The following is a 13311-nucleotide window of genomic DNA, read 5'->3' as shown; positions in this document are numbered from 1 at the left end:
TAGAAGCTGTTGACCATATCTGTTCTATTATGGAGACTGAAGTGTCACATATTCACTTACCGAAGAATCTTTATCTGATGCAATTTTTAGGTTATGTCTAATATAGTAGTAGCACTTCATAACAGATTCGTAAGTAGGTAGTTTCGGCTCTATTACAAATTAAAAATCAAAACTTGATTATTTCGTAAGAAAACATTTAAATGTAGCAAAAATTTCAATTTTGTGAAACTTTCACATCCTTGAGGCACCTCAAGAAGTACTCTAATATTTTTCATGTTTATGGTTTATTTTGTCGAAACAAAAAGGAAACTTTTCCTCACAATTACAAATTAAAAATTCAAAGTTTAATTTTTCGTTCCACCCTAGTGTATATATCTGTATTGTATTTGAACATTCACCTTGGTGTGGAAAACTTTAATGATAGAAGAATGTCTCTCGGTACAACTCAAACTGATGAGTTGGGTGGTAAATGGCACATTGGCAAACTTAGTACCGTGTTCTGTTCTAAATTTAACTTCGAACAGAACTAACTAACGACTTAGTTCTGGTTCTGAAGATTTTTGTATAAACTTTTGTCTGGCGATTGAGAGTGTAGCTCCGGAATCAGCACAACCGCTGCCATTAATTTCATTAATTCTGATAGGCATAAAAGCAATTAGAGTAGAAGATAAATCAAACGTTCATATAACACTAAATTCAGTTCCGTCTCTTTTAGGGGAACAGGAAATATGCCTTCGCTTGGCAACGCCATGCGCATCACAAGCGTAATGCGCCAAAGTGTGTTTGTCTTCAAGTTTATAAACGCTCTGTGTGGTCTGTCGTAAATGCAGCACTGCCTATATTGATTGGAAAATCAGAAATCCGCCTCCCGTGATTGGAAACCCCAGAGAGAGGCTATCGATCATATTTTTTCTTAATATTTTAACTTCAAAACGCTTGAATAAAACTTTCTTTTGAGTTTATTGTATCTCTGTTATGTTTGTTTCGAATGAGATATTAACAGATAACCGTACATGTCCAATTTTTGTGCTAGATTATCAGGCCTGACCCAGTCTCACCATGAGTGTAGAAAACGACTTTTTTTACTTCTGGATAGAGCTATCTTTTCATCTAGTCAAGAATCATTAAGTGTTCAGCCTATTCTTAATCTTCAACTTTCCCCACAAATCTTAGAAGTAGCTTCGAAGCTTAAGTAGAAATGTTTTTATTTTTCTTCTGGTATTTTTACATGAGTAGAAATTAAATTAGCGAAAGTATCAACTTTTTTAAAAATGTATCTTTAATATGGTTTAAACCTTGTGTTTTATTTTCCAATTTCTTATCATGAGTTATGTTATGTCATTAGGCAGTACTATATGTATAGATTTACTACCAAATTATCCTTTTTGAGCCTTACAAATTTGAATTGACGATGAAAAGAGTTAAAAAAAAGGACATGCCATTTTCTTTTAGATCTATATTTCATATTCTTTCCTTATAAAGATGGCTGGTTGCTAAAAGTAACGTTGGTACCAGTAACCGGTGGCACGGAGCTTCTCGAAGTGAAAACCATATATTTGTAATTTATCCTGTTCTTCAACTTTTCAGAGTGATTCTTTCTTGTTTTTTATAGTTAATCTTTTTTTAATTATAGTGTTTAAATAATCAAGCACCCACATATTCCCATGGTATTTTTCACATTTTTGTAATCAAAGTTTTGCCTAGTACACGTACATCACTGGGAATATCGATTTCCATATTTTGAGATAAAACCATGGGCCCTTTTCTTATTTCACAATGCTACAAATGTAAAATTAATTACTAAATATCAAACTGCAAGCTAAAATTATAGAAATTTTGTATGCTTCTACTTTTTCAACGAGCCAACGAGTGCCAGTCACTAAGCTCACTGATCTGATAATACACTATGAGTATGAATGATTTCCAGAAAAATTACATTGTCCTTTAAATTCATATTCTCTTATGTTGAGAAATCTTATTTTCTATAAATGAATGGAATTTATTTCATTTTGCCAGGATCATATTAATCATTGAAGAATTACCTTCTCACTTTTGTTATGTTATGTTTGATAAGGACTAGAGCATACTGTTTTAAAATGTGTATATTCATAAATGTTTCAAACTAATATTTGGAGCATACAGGTCAATGAGAATCGATTTCTATCGAAAATAATTTGACAATCAAAAGATTCAACTCTTCGGTAAATCTAAATCCCTTATAAAAGTATCTATTTACTTTACAGAGCTTAAAAGTCGCTGTGTTATATCTGTATTTATTTTTGCGTTTGTAGAAATTAAAGCGCTTCTTCTCAATTGTTTGAAAATTTCAAATGTGCTTTAAAACTTTCCTATGGGCATTTGAGAAGACGCTTATTCAACTCCTCCTCTTTTTTTGAAAGGAGAAAACCAATGACCGGGACTACTCTGCAGCATTACTTTTTCACCACACATGACAAAATTCTCACCAGTATCTTTTGCGATTTTAACACTTTATTTGAAACGTGAAAAGTAAATGATAAAAAAATTTATTCAGTGTAGTCTATGTAATATAGTATTTTAAATTCTGAAAATATGCAAAAAATCTTTAATTAAGTCAACAAATAGAATACTCTATCTTATCAAGCATTCATTTCATTTTCAAAAAAACATAAAGCATTCAACCAAAACTTATTTCTGTAGGCAGTTTTGAATTTTAAAAAATACTCATTCATCATTGAATGAACTATTTTCATATAAAAGTTGGACAAAACAATCTAAGTCAAAGAAGAAAAAGTTCAATCATGAAGTGAAAGTGAGATCTGTTTAAATGCTTGGTTAATGATTCCCATAAAATGATTTTCATTGAACAGCACAATGAAAGTTCATATTTTTTAGAATTTCATATAATCATCATTCTAAATAAGTATATCCAATATCCTGCAGAGGCAGATTATAATGTTGTATAAAAACGATTTTCGGTCTGCTGACGACTGACTATCTTGTCTTCGAAATAATAGCTCTACGTTCTTCTTCCATCTCAAACTTGTATCTCGAGAGTACTGTTTCACGGTTCTAAACTGATTTTTCGCCTGTGGGTAAGTTACTATTTAAAACGGCTTGAGACTGTTCTCTCAGCACTACATTTACTTTCCCCCTAGTTCGATTTCTCTTTCTATCTTTTTTTTCTTTTCTTTTTTTTATTTCAGTTTCTCTTTCCCAATGTTTTATTCGTTTTCCCTTTTTTCCACCAACCGTTTTTCCAACTTGAAAAAATTTCATCAAGTAAAATAATTATTTGATGTATTTTTTATCATATTCCTTATTATTAAATGTGCAATCTACGAAACAACCAACGTCAGTAATTTGAATGTCAATATTTTTCTTCAGATTGCGATGGAAAAGTAAGTACTCCTAAATCCACAAACATTTCCAAATAAATAATTTCTTTTGTGATTTCGTTAAGACAACTAGAGAATTCGATATGAACAATGAGTACGGAATAAAATTATATCTGTTCGAAATAAGAAATACTGAATAAAAATTTGAAACAATTAAAAAATTTCTAAACTTGTATAAGAAATAAAGTTGTGTTTCTTGTAAATTTCCACTCATTAAATACTATAGCAAACTAAAAAGTGTTTATTCTAAAATAAAATTTAAAATATTTATTTCAAATTGACTGGGTTATAATGAAATAATTAATTCTTCTATGAAACATTAAATTAAATTATGTATTTATTAAGGCTTAAATAATTGAAGTAGTGACATAGTTATGAAGAAACGATCTCTTCTTTCTAAAAGGAAAATCATATATCATATTCGCCCAATAAGAAAACTTGCAGTAGTCATCCCAAAATTTTCTCACATACTCTTTAACAAAGGTGTTATCTTTCGGTGTAAAATTATAGGCCTTTGACAAGGCCGTGAATGTCATGAGTGCTCAGTTTTTTATTTTCAAAGTCCCTCATATAAACATTTATACGTTGCATAGGTAGGAAGATTCCCATAGATAAAATCCGTGTGCCGTTTGATGTGGAAAGGAAAACCAGTACTTCGGTATTAATTGAGTATCATTGGAGAATAATCGTTACAAAATATCTTTTTTTTTATTAAACACTATACGGTTTACACAAAAGTAACAGAAAAGCATTTTATACATATTTTTTTCCAAACTAGGAAAACCGAAATTCTACAAAAAATTGCAATTAGAAGATCACATGTCAAATTTCATTTATCTAAATCAATGCATTTTTGAATTATTATATTTGCTTGCACGTGAAAGTACAAATGGATTGATAATTAACCTTTTGAAGGATTTGTTGAAATATAGATAAAAATCTACTCTGTAGATGCTAATTTTTTGAAAAAAATTTCACTTATTTAAGTTGTTACAATTTTGCATTATCACGATTACACGCATGGAAAAGTCAGACTGTCAACCTCTTGATGGATTTGATTTCAAATTCTGTATATTTTCAATGCTCCAAATTCTATTTACCAGGCTCTTTCCTTTGACTAGTTTTCGTGTTCACTTGCAATCGGATAAACTTTTTCTAAACGGATTTCATTCAAAATGTGACAGGCATTTACAAATTTGGTGCTAAAGTCCATTTAACAAATTTCATCCTTGCAGCTCGAATAGTTTTTGAGTTATTCTGTTAACGGACAGACAGACATAATTTCAACCAGCTGGAGTAATCTCATTGAGAGTGTATATCATACTTTCAAATAATTTGTAATTCCTTTCCGCTACATACGATTGTGGATATTAGGTCATGAAACCTTGCATAGCATTGGTGAACGATAGTTTTGAAATATATATTTTTTTAACTTGAATCTAGCATTTTTACTAAATATATCATGAGAATATGTATTTTAGGCGTGTTGACACGGAACCACAGCTGTAGCCAAGCCCCTATCCTGTGGGATGAGTCCTTTAGCGTACCGTGCATGAGTTTGCCTTCCTTTCCAAAAGGGTTAATATTATTTTTAGAACTAAAAGGGGTCATTTTTCAGAAAGTAAGAAAATAGAAGGGTACTTGCTTAAGACTTTGAATCCTTATATTGTGCTTCAGGTGAAAGACTAAAGATGAATTATTTTTAACTGATTTTGTGAAAGAGAACATATTTTATGAAACAAAACTGCATTATTTTCTATTTCTCATCAGCTCTAATGATAATGCTTACTTCTTGAAATCCCAGAGAGTTACGGGAAGCAGATAAAGTCAGGAAGCCAGAGAAAAAAAAGTGAAAGTCTAATAACGAAAGAAAGTTGTTCCGTGATTTTATGAAAACCAATGGCATTGTTTCAAACGCTTGAACTCAAATAAAAATGACATTTCATGGCAAACAGTTTACAACTTTATAAATAAATCCAATTCATTCATTTGCAAAACTCTAAAGTTTTCCTAAAGAGTTCAGAAATAATGATGGCTGTGCATTAAATGACGAAAAAACATGAATCATGGACCACCAAATGGGTTTTTGCCATATTTTTTTTTAAATTGATTTTTAATTTAGACTTTCGCGAGAGTTATCAATATTACTGGTATTGTTTCAAGAATGATGAATTATTCTATTCAACCAAACAAACGAGAGAAAGAAGCTTCGAAGTTTGATCAATAGTTGGATATATTCGATGCGATAAAAGCTAACAAACAGAAGATTCAGTGTTAATATATATATATATATATATATATATATATATATATATATATATATATATAATTAAGGACAGTAGGAAATAATCTTCCACAAATTAGCAATTAGTTTCCTGAAATTAATTGTTATAAGTTTCTCATGAAAAAGAGTTCGAGTAAAAATGAAAGATTCTTTTTTAGACAAAAGTCTACAAAATATCGCTACATTTTTATGAAGTGCTGTGCGAACTTCAATAATGAAAAAGAAATGCAAGCTGTTTGAATAATAATACTGATCGATAAAATCCTTTTTGAAAGGTATAAAATTAAAAATGAAACATTGTGATATATTACTCGTCTTGTATGAGGGAAACTGCAGTTCACTTGTTTTCTAAACTTTCATGAAAGGATTTTTTATCTCTTTTAATAAAATCATATATAAAACTTTTAGAAATGGAAATAAATGCAAGATTCAAGTATTTTAAATAAATTATTGGAAAATGATAATAATAATTGCAAAATTCAAAAATATCATAGAGAACTCTTATAAATGAATGTAACAAACACAAGATTCAAAACACTCTTATGATAAACATTTGGGAAATAAAATATATAACAAAGATTTGGCAATTGAGAAAAAAAAAATCATTTGTATTTGGAAACAAGTGTTTTGACATGATAATAGAGGGTGAGCTTAATGACTATCCGAGGTGTAAAAATTTGCTCTGAGGCATTTACTAGAATTCTAATTATCACGTGCCATCATGCAGTATATAAGAATCTTGGTCTATTATTTTTTTTCATTCACAAGGTCTGTATGCATATTAAAATAAAAAAAAAACAATCTCACACAATAAATAACAGAGTATAGTTTAATTACAATCAAAGGTGTAACAAATTTCCTCCGATGTATTCACTAAATTTCTCTGATATTATGTGTCATGACTTTTACTTATTTATTTATTTTTTTATTTAGATACTAATTCAATTTATTTGGGAAATCCTTTTTCTTGAAATAATAACATATAAATAAATTTCAAATGTAACACACTTTTATATTAGACATACATTTTAAATAATAGATTTGAATTTTTTATAAACTCATATAATATCTTAAATAATAATATAAAAAGATTATTTGCAATTATATTGTAATTGAAATAGGCAATGCAATTCAAAATAAAATCAAAAGTACAAAATATAAATCTTGAATTTTACCCGTTGAATCAGATGATGGGGGCTTTTTTTAAAACACTAATCACTTTTTTATTAATCACAAAAAGGCAATTTTGAGTACTGGGACTGACACACTGACTACTTGAAAGTAAAGCAGGCAATTATTATATTGTGGAGATAATACAACACACAAGTAATACGGATGATTCAATTTGGCACAGAGGAGCTGGAACTTCTTTATGATGACCAGGAGCACAAACACAAGGGCATTGAGCAGCAAAGCTGGTGTGTCGGATGATTCACAGGTTACGGAATTACAATCGGCGATGCGGCAAAAAGAACTGAATGCAGCGGAAATTGCATTGGCTGACGTGGAACGGCGTGGCCGAAGTAGGAAGCAGCGATGATGCAAAGGTAATTCAACGAGAACTGGACCGGACCATGGAGTACGGACGACGGTGGATATTGCATCGGCTGCGTGGAACGGCGTGGACGGAGGAAGAAATCATCGGTGTCGGAAGGAGCAGTTGCGGCATTGATTTCGCTTGCCTCTCCCATGGATTTAATTTTAATTCTTTTAATTAATTTGACAATTTTGCACAGATAAATCCTGTGGACTAATTAATGTAAACATAATTTTTTGTGATGCAGAAGGAAATTTCGAAGACAGTTACTGCAGCCAAAACCCATAAGTTGCATTGCCTCATTTCAGATTTCTTTTGAAATTGCTAACTGCTCAGTAATTTAACTAACTTTTAAACGACAATCATTAGGTACCAATTATTTGATCAGATGAGACGAAGCAATTAGAAAATTCTCTGATCGGAGATTTCGATGATTAGACGAATCAGACGTCAAACCTATCAGAATTTTTTATACTTTCTTTAAACATTTTATCCCTCTCAAATATCCTTGATTTCGCTAAACAGTTAGCTATAAAGTTTTTTTGCAGCATTTAAAATATTTTTGTTACAAATTGCTTTTTAATGCATGTATTTTTCCTAGCTACATCTGTAATTAAAAAAAAAACTGACAAAATTAAAAGTTTTTTTTTTTTTTTTTATTAAGAACAAACTTATTTTCAGAAAATCAAACACTGAGTATGATCTGGAGTTAGCGTGAAAATATTTATGATTATGGAAACGATTTTTAATATGTATTTATTTTAAATGAAGTATTCCCGATACTTTATGATCACTGAAATACAAATAAATACAATTAAATGTATACAGAACACGCAGTTTAAGCAAAGCTAAGTAAATATTGTAATATCAATCTGCCTTACTCTCCGTTTCTTTCAGCTGCTCTATCACTTTTCTATTCTCATTCAAATCACAGCTTAGAGACTAAACCAATTATTCTCCTCAAATGTGATGATATCAAACTAGCTATTAAAGTGAGGTTAAAGTAGCACATTACTTTGCTATCAACTTCCATGTATAATGAAAGCTGAGCATAAATTCTAATTAGAATTTAGTGGCATGGATAGTTTCCTGAGTGTCATATGTTACCACAAATGTGCTTCCGAACTTAATTCCAATATATTCCATGCAATGCTGGCTTTTTGGAAGAAATTTCGCAGCATGGAATTTAATATTAAATCATTCTTAGTGAATTTCCAATCAGTCCATCATTAGAGAAGATATTTAATGCGTTTAATATGTGCTTTTAAATTGTCTGAAATAAACAGGTATTAGTCAAATATATATTAATAATTTCTAAATATATTTATACAAAAATGTTAAGTGAGCAATCTGGATTTTATTGAAAAAAGGATGATTTGTATCATTTTGTTTCATTTGAGGAGGAGTTGTTCTGTAATTTATTGAGGTATTTCTCTTTCAAACTGAAAAAATAAATCCTTTTATCATGTCGCATAGAGTGGGTCTGCTTAAAATTACTTTATAAAAATCGATGTAAGTCTAATATTATATAAGACGGATTGTTCTTTTATATTCCAACAGACCATCGCTTCAAATAAAGCTACGATTAGAGATGAATCAAAAAGAATGGCAGTCTGTCTTAATAATGATGCAATATTGTCTATATTAATCAGATATGTTTTGCGTGATATGTAATCTTTAATTTGAAATTATGTGTGCCCTGTGATTTTTTTTTTCTTACAAGATTTTTTTTCTTAGAATTTAGAAGTTATCATGATAGCAAAAATAATTTTTAAAAATATTACTTTATGATTTTGAATGAATTTTTTTCCAATAAATATGATTTCTAAATAGAGGTTTAGACCTCTTGAGACCTAGGAGCAAAATTTCTTAACGTCCCCAAACTGAGTCGCTGATCTTTTTAAAATTGGGAAACTGTTGCTACAGTTCACAATGTTATATTAATAATTTCTCAATGAGAATAGAAAAAATAATTAAAATAATAAATACTGTCTAATAGAACCCTTTTTCAGAAACTCAACAACAAAATGTCTCTAGGTACAGGACTCAGGATAATTCTTTCAAATGAGGTTTTACTCGGGGATGAATGGAAAACAAACATACACATATGAATGTTATAAAAGTAACAATATTAAGTAATACATTTATTTGTCACATAAGAATTATTTCATTTGCATTCAGTTACATTATTAGCAAATTATAGGTCATTTCATAAATTATTCAATATTATAATTTGTTCTTAAAATGAGTCACATACACTGTCACTATGAAGTATCTACTTATTTTGGTTTAGGTAATTTAAACAAAATAGTGTTATTCTCAATTTCATATACAAAATGTTTATCATAGAGAAACTGATTTGTGCAGAATTTTCTTTTAGCTATTAAGCACTATATTGTTGGTTTTAACATCTATCAATTACCTTGTAAACATGTGAAACAAGACTACAAGGCAAGGAGAAGCTTTGGTAAACTTATCACAGCTTCTCGTCTATGATTTCAAAATGACGGACTAAGTAAAAATCGATGCTACCATTCATGCAATTCAGTAATCAAAACTAAATATTATTCAAATAAAGAGGAGTGGCCCCTGGTACGCAGGTCAACCCTAGTAGGATTTTTGTAGTAAAAAATTATTTTAGCTGTCCAGAAATTTAGGAAATGGATTCTAAATAGCACCATTAATTTTTTTTAAATTTTTATTTCATTTTTACTTGATTATTTGAATACAAAGCTGGAATTAGTTTTTTTCTTTAAATGTAGTAAAAACTTAATAAATAACATCTTTTCCTTCAATTCATTTTGTCCATTTTTTTTTTGGATTACTTAGTTTTCATTTTGTTCGAAATAACTTAGATATCCTTCAATGATCAATATAAATATTTAGAACAGATTTTAATACCGACGATTAACTTCAGTGAAGGAGAAAATTTTCAAAGGAATCGAAATTAATTTATGTAGTACTTCATAAATGCTGTTATTTGTACATTTCATCTAACTACTCTTTTTCATAGTGTTTCATAGTATTGCATTTCATTAGTATAAATTATTCTTATTCTGATTTCCTCTGAATCACTTTATTTCCTAATACTTTATTAATATGAATTTTTAGGAAAAGATTAGAGACAAAAGGTAACAAAAGTTACCCTATACGACCGAAGATATCCGGAAACATTCGGATTTAAGCATACTTTCGAATTTCTTCAAGTTTGGAGGTACTTTCATGAACTTCCTCCAGATGAAATGAAGGTGCATGTATTCGCAATTTACAGTGAAGATTCGGTGACAAAGGTATTTAGGAGATCGAGCATAAATTGCTGAAGACGAAAATTATTTGTTTATCTCTTTTTCATAGAAAGCTGATATTGTTTAACAAATTTCATCAAAGAGTTTGTTTGCGGATGTACTTGCTTGCCTTTATATAAAAAAATATCGCGTATTTTTGGAAGCATATAAAGAATCTTTTTAAAAATTTCAACGCTTTTCAGCATTATTTTTGTTCAAAGATTTCTCAGAAGTTTCAGATGAGTTTTATGAATCTTATCGAATACATGAAATCGAATACATGAAAATACACGAAATATAATTAAACCATTATATTAAAATTCGAATTAAATAGTTTGAATATTTGTAGGAATATGAATGTTTGATATTAATAATTTTTTACCGTAATGCTCGAAAAATAACATATTTTTCGCAATTTCAAAGAAAGATATATAGAGCGGTTTATGTAAAAATTCCATTTCAAAACCAATAGAATTCTACAATATAGAAGAATAGCAGCGAATAAAATTTCGTTTGCACTCTAAGAAAAGCGAAATGATGAGGGATTTTCCACTGATTAATGTTTTTAAAATTATATCTTTAAGTATTTAATTGTATAAGGTTTCGAAATAGGCCAAATATCTACATATATTAACAAAGGAAGAATAAAATTTGAAATGAATTAAATAATATATAATAAATAGCAGTAAATTTTGTTGTGTTATTCACTTTTTTCGTGAAAGTAATAATATTATGTAATAAAATTATAAGCACACAGGGTACATTTAGGATTTGCTTATCCTGCAGATTCGTCAATTTCCAACATGTATTGTGTCATATTTGGTAGCAATGAGGAAAGCTAAACATTAATATTTAGAATGATTTTTTAGTAACTGAGCGCCATTCTTGTAAAAGAAAATAGGTAAGCTCAAACATTGCAAGGCAACATCATGGTCCAACTTGACTTCGAAGTTTCAATTCATTCCACATATATGTATTGATCAGGCTGAATACCGCACCGTCCATGTCAACAAACCCGCGGTGGTCATTTCGTACTTTGTGAGAGGAGCACGGCCATGTTGAAACAAAAATGGATCCTCCTCAAATTAACTCCAGAATGTACGCAGCATTAAATTGTCCAAATGATAGCTTATTATCTGTCCATCTGCATTTTGCCTATTTCTAAACTTTATACATTTCATTAGAACTATTCAAAGATTTTAGTTTAAAAAATATAAATTTATGTAAAAAACATAATTTAAAATATTTTAGAGAGCAGCAACAGAAATAGAACTCGCTACAATCGTTCTGGCTTCAGATTCTTAATGGTATTAAACAGGAGTTTTTACATAATCTGTTCATTAAAAATTTAAAAGAAGAAATATGTTATGTTTTAAACAGGCAGAGTTAAAAATAATTTAAGAATTTTTATTTGAAATATTTTTTCGAATATTTAAAGATTTTGCTTCGAATTTTAATATAATTCCTGGTGTTATATTTTCGAATGTTCTGTAAGTTTTGTATAATTTGGTTGAAAACACTGCATACTATAAGCAAAACAATGATGGAAAATTTAGGATATTTTAGGATATATATATATATATATATATATATATATATATATATATATATATATATATATATATTAATGCATGAAACAAAATTCTTTTCCCGTTCAATTTCTAATTTATTACCTCAACGCTCTTGCTACTAAATTTCCACAGTAAAATATAACATATTCTTTCCGTTTACGAAAGTTTAAGAATACTTTTGGGTATATAGTGTAGTTAATAATTGCATTTTTTTTTAACTTTTGCTTTAAATTATCAAAAATTCCTGTCATCATATTCATATTAAAACCAATCTTTTCCCCCTAAATATAGTAAAAATGAAACTTTTTATTCATTCTTTTCTATTTTTAAACATTAATTGGGGAAAATTCAATAATGATAAAATAAATATGGTCACAAATATTGAGTATAGTTTTTGTAAAACGTCGATTATATATGAAAGAATAAAAGTAATTCCATAAATTATTGTTACCAAATTTCGTGTTTCATAAACATTAAAACTAAAATTCACAAGAATTATTTTGCATTTGATTATTTAAATTCAGAAGAAAAATGTTTTCCTTCCAGACTATTCAAACGCGGCAAAGACGTTAGTAAATTCTTTAACTCTAGAATGTATGCATACTGTATATTGCACAACAACTTAAATGCTTTTTATTTAAAGGAATTTGATTTTTTCCATCACATTCCCGAAAGTTAAGTTTAAATTATCTTTAAAGCGTATGAAGCATTTGAAAAACTGTTATTTTGTAGCTTATTTTTAGATAAAAGTTATTTAATATCACAAAAATGCACATATCTTTCAGAAAGCCAAGGAAAAAAGGAAGCTTATGTTGACTTCTATTTGAAAGGTATTTTGAAAAAGTGCGTTCAAGAAATAATTTTCGTTTGAATGAGAAAGATTGAATGAGAACCGATTACGGCGCAAAACAATTTCTATCACTGTGAAAAGAGTAACAAGATAAACATTTCAATAGTTTCTTTTCAGGTTTCAATTGCTTTTCTGACAGTATTATTCAAACGAACTGAAGCATTTGTGCCGAAAGCAGAGTGGATCTAGAAACGGAAGGAGAATAGTATTAAACAAGGACGGGAAGGCAATTACAGATAAGCATGCCAAATCGATTTCTCGACATCGATTTTATGAAGCTATTTTACTTCTTGGCATCCAAAAACTCATAGGAAGCCTTCTGGTCATTTTTCTTCACTGTGTATATCTAAAATCAGTTGAAATGTGAAAAAATTTCATTTAGAAATTCCTTCTTTTAACAGAATCCAT

Source organism: Argiope bruennichi, chromosome X1, assembly GCF_947563725.1.
Source record: "Argiope bruennichi chromosome X1, qqArgBrue1.1, whole genome shotgun sequence".
Taxonomy (NCBI): domain Eukaryota; kingdom Metazoa; phylum Arthropoda; class Arachnida; order Araneae; family Araneidae; genus Argiope; species Argiope bruennichi.
The sequence above is the reverse complement of the archived record's forward strand: the minus strand, read 5'-3'. Positions refer to the sequence as shown.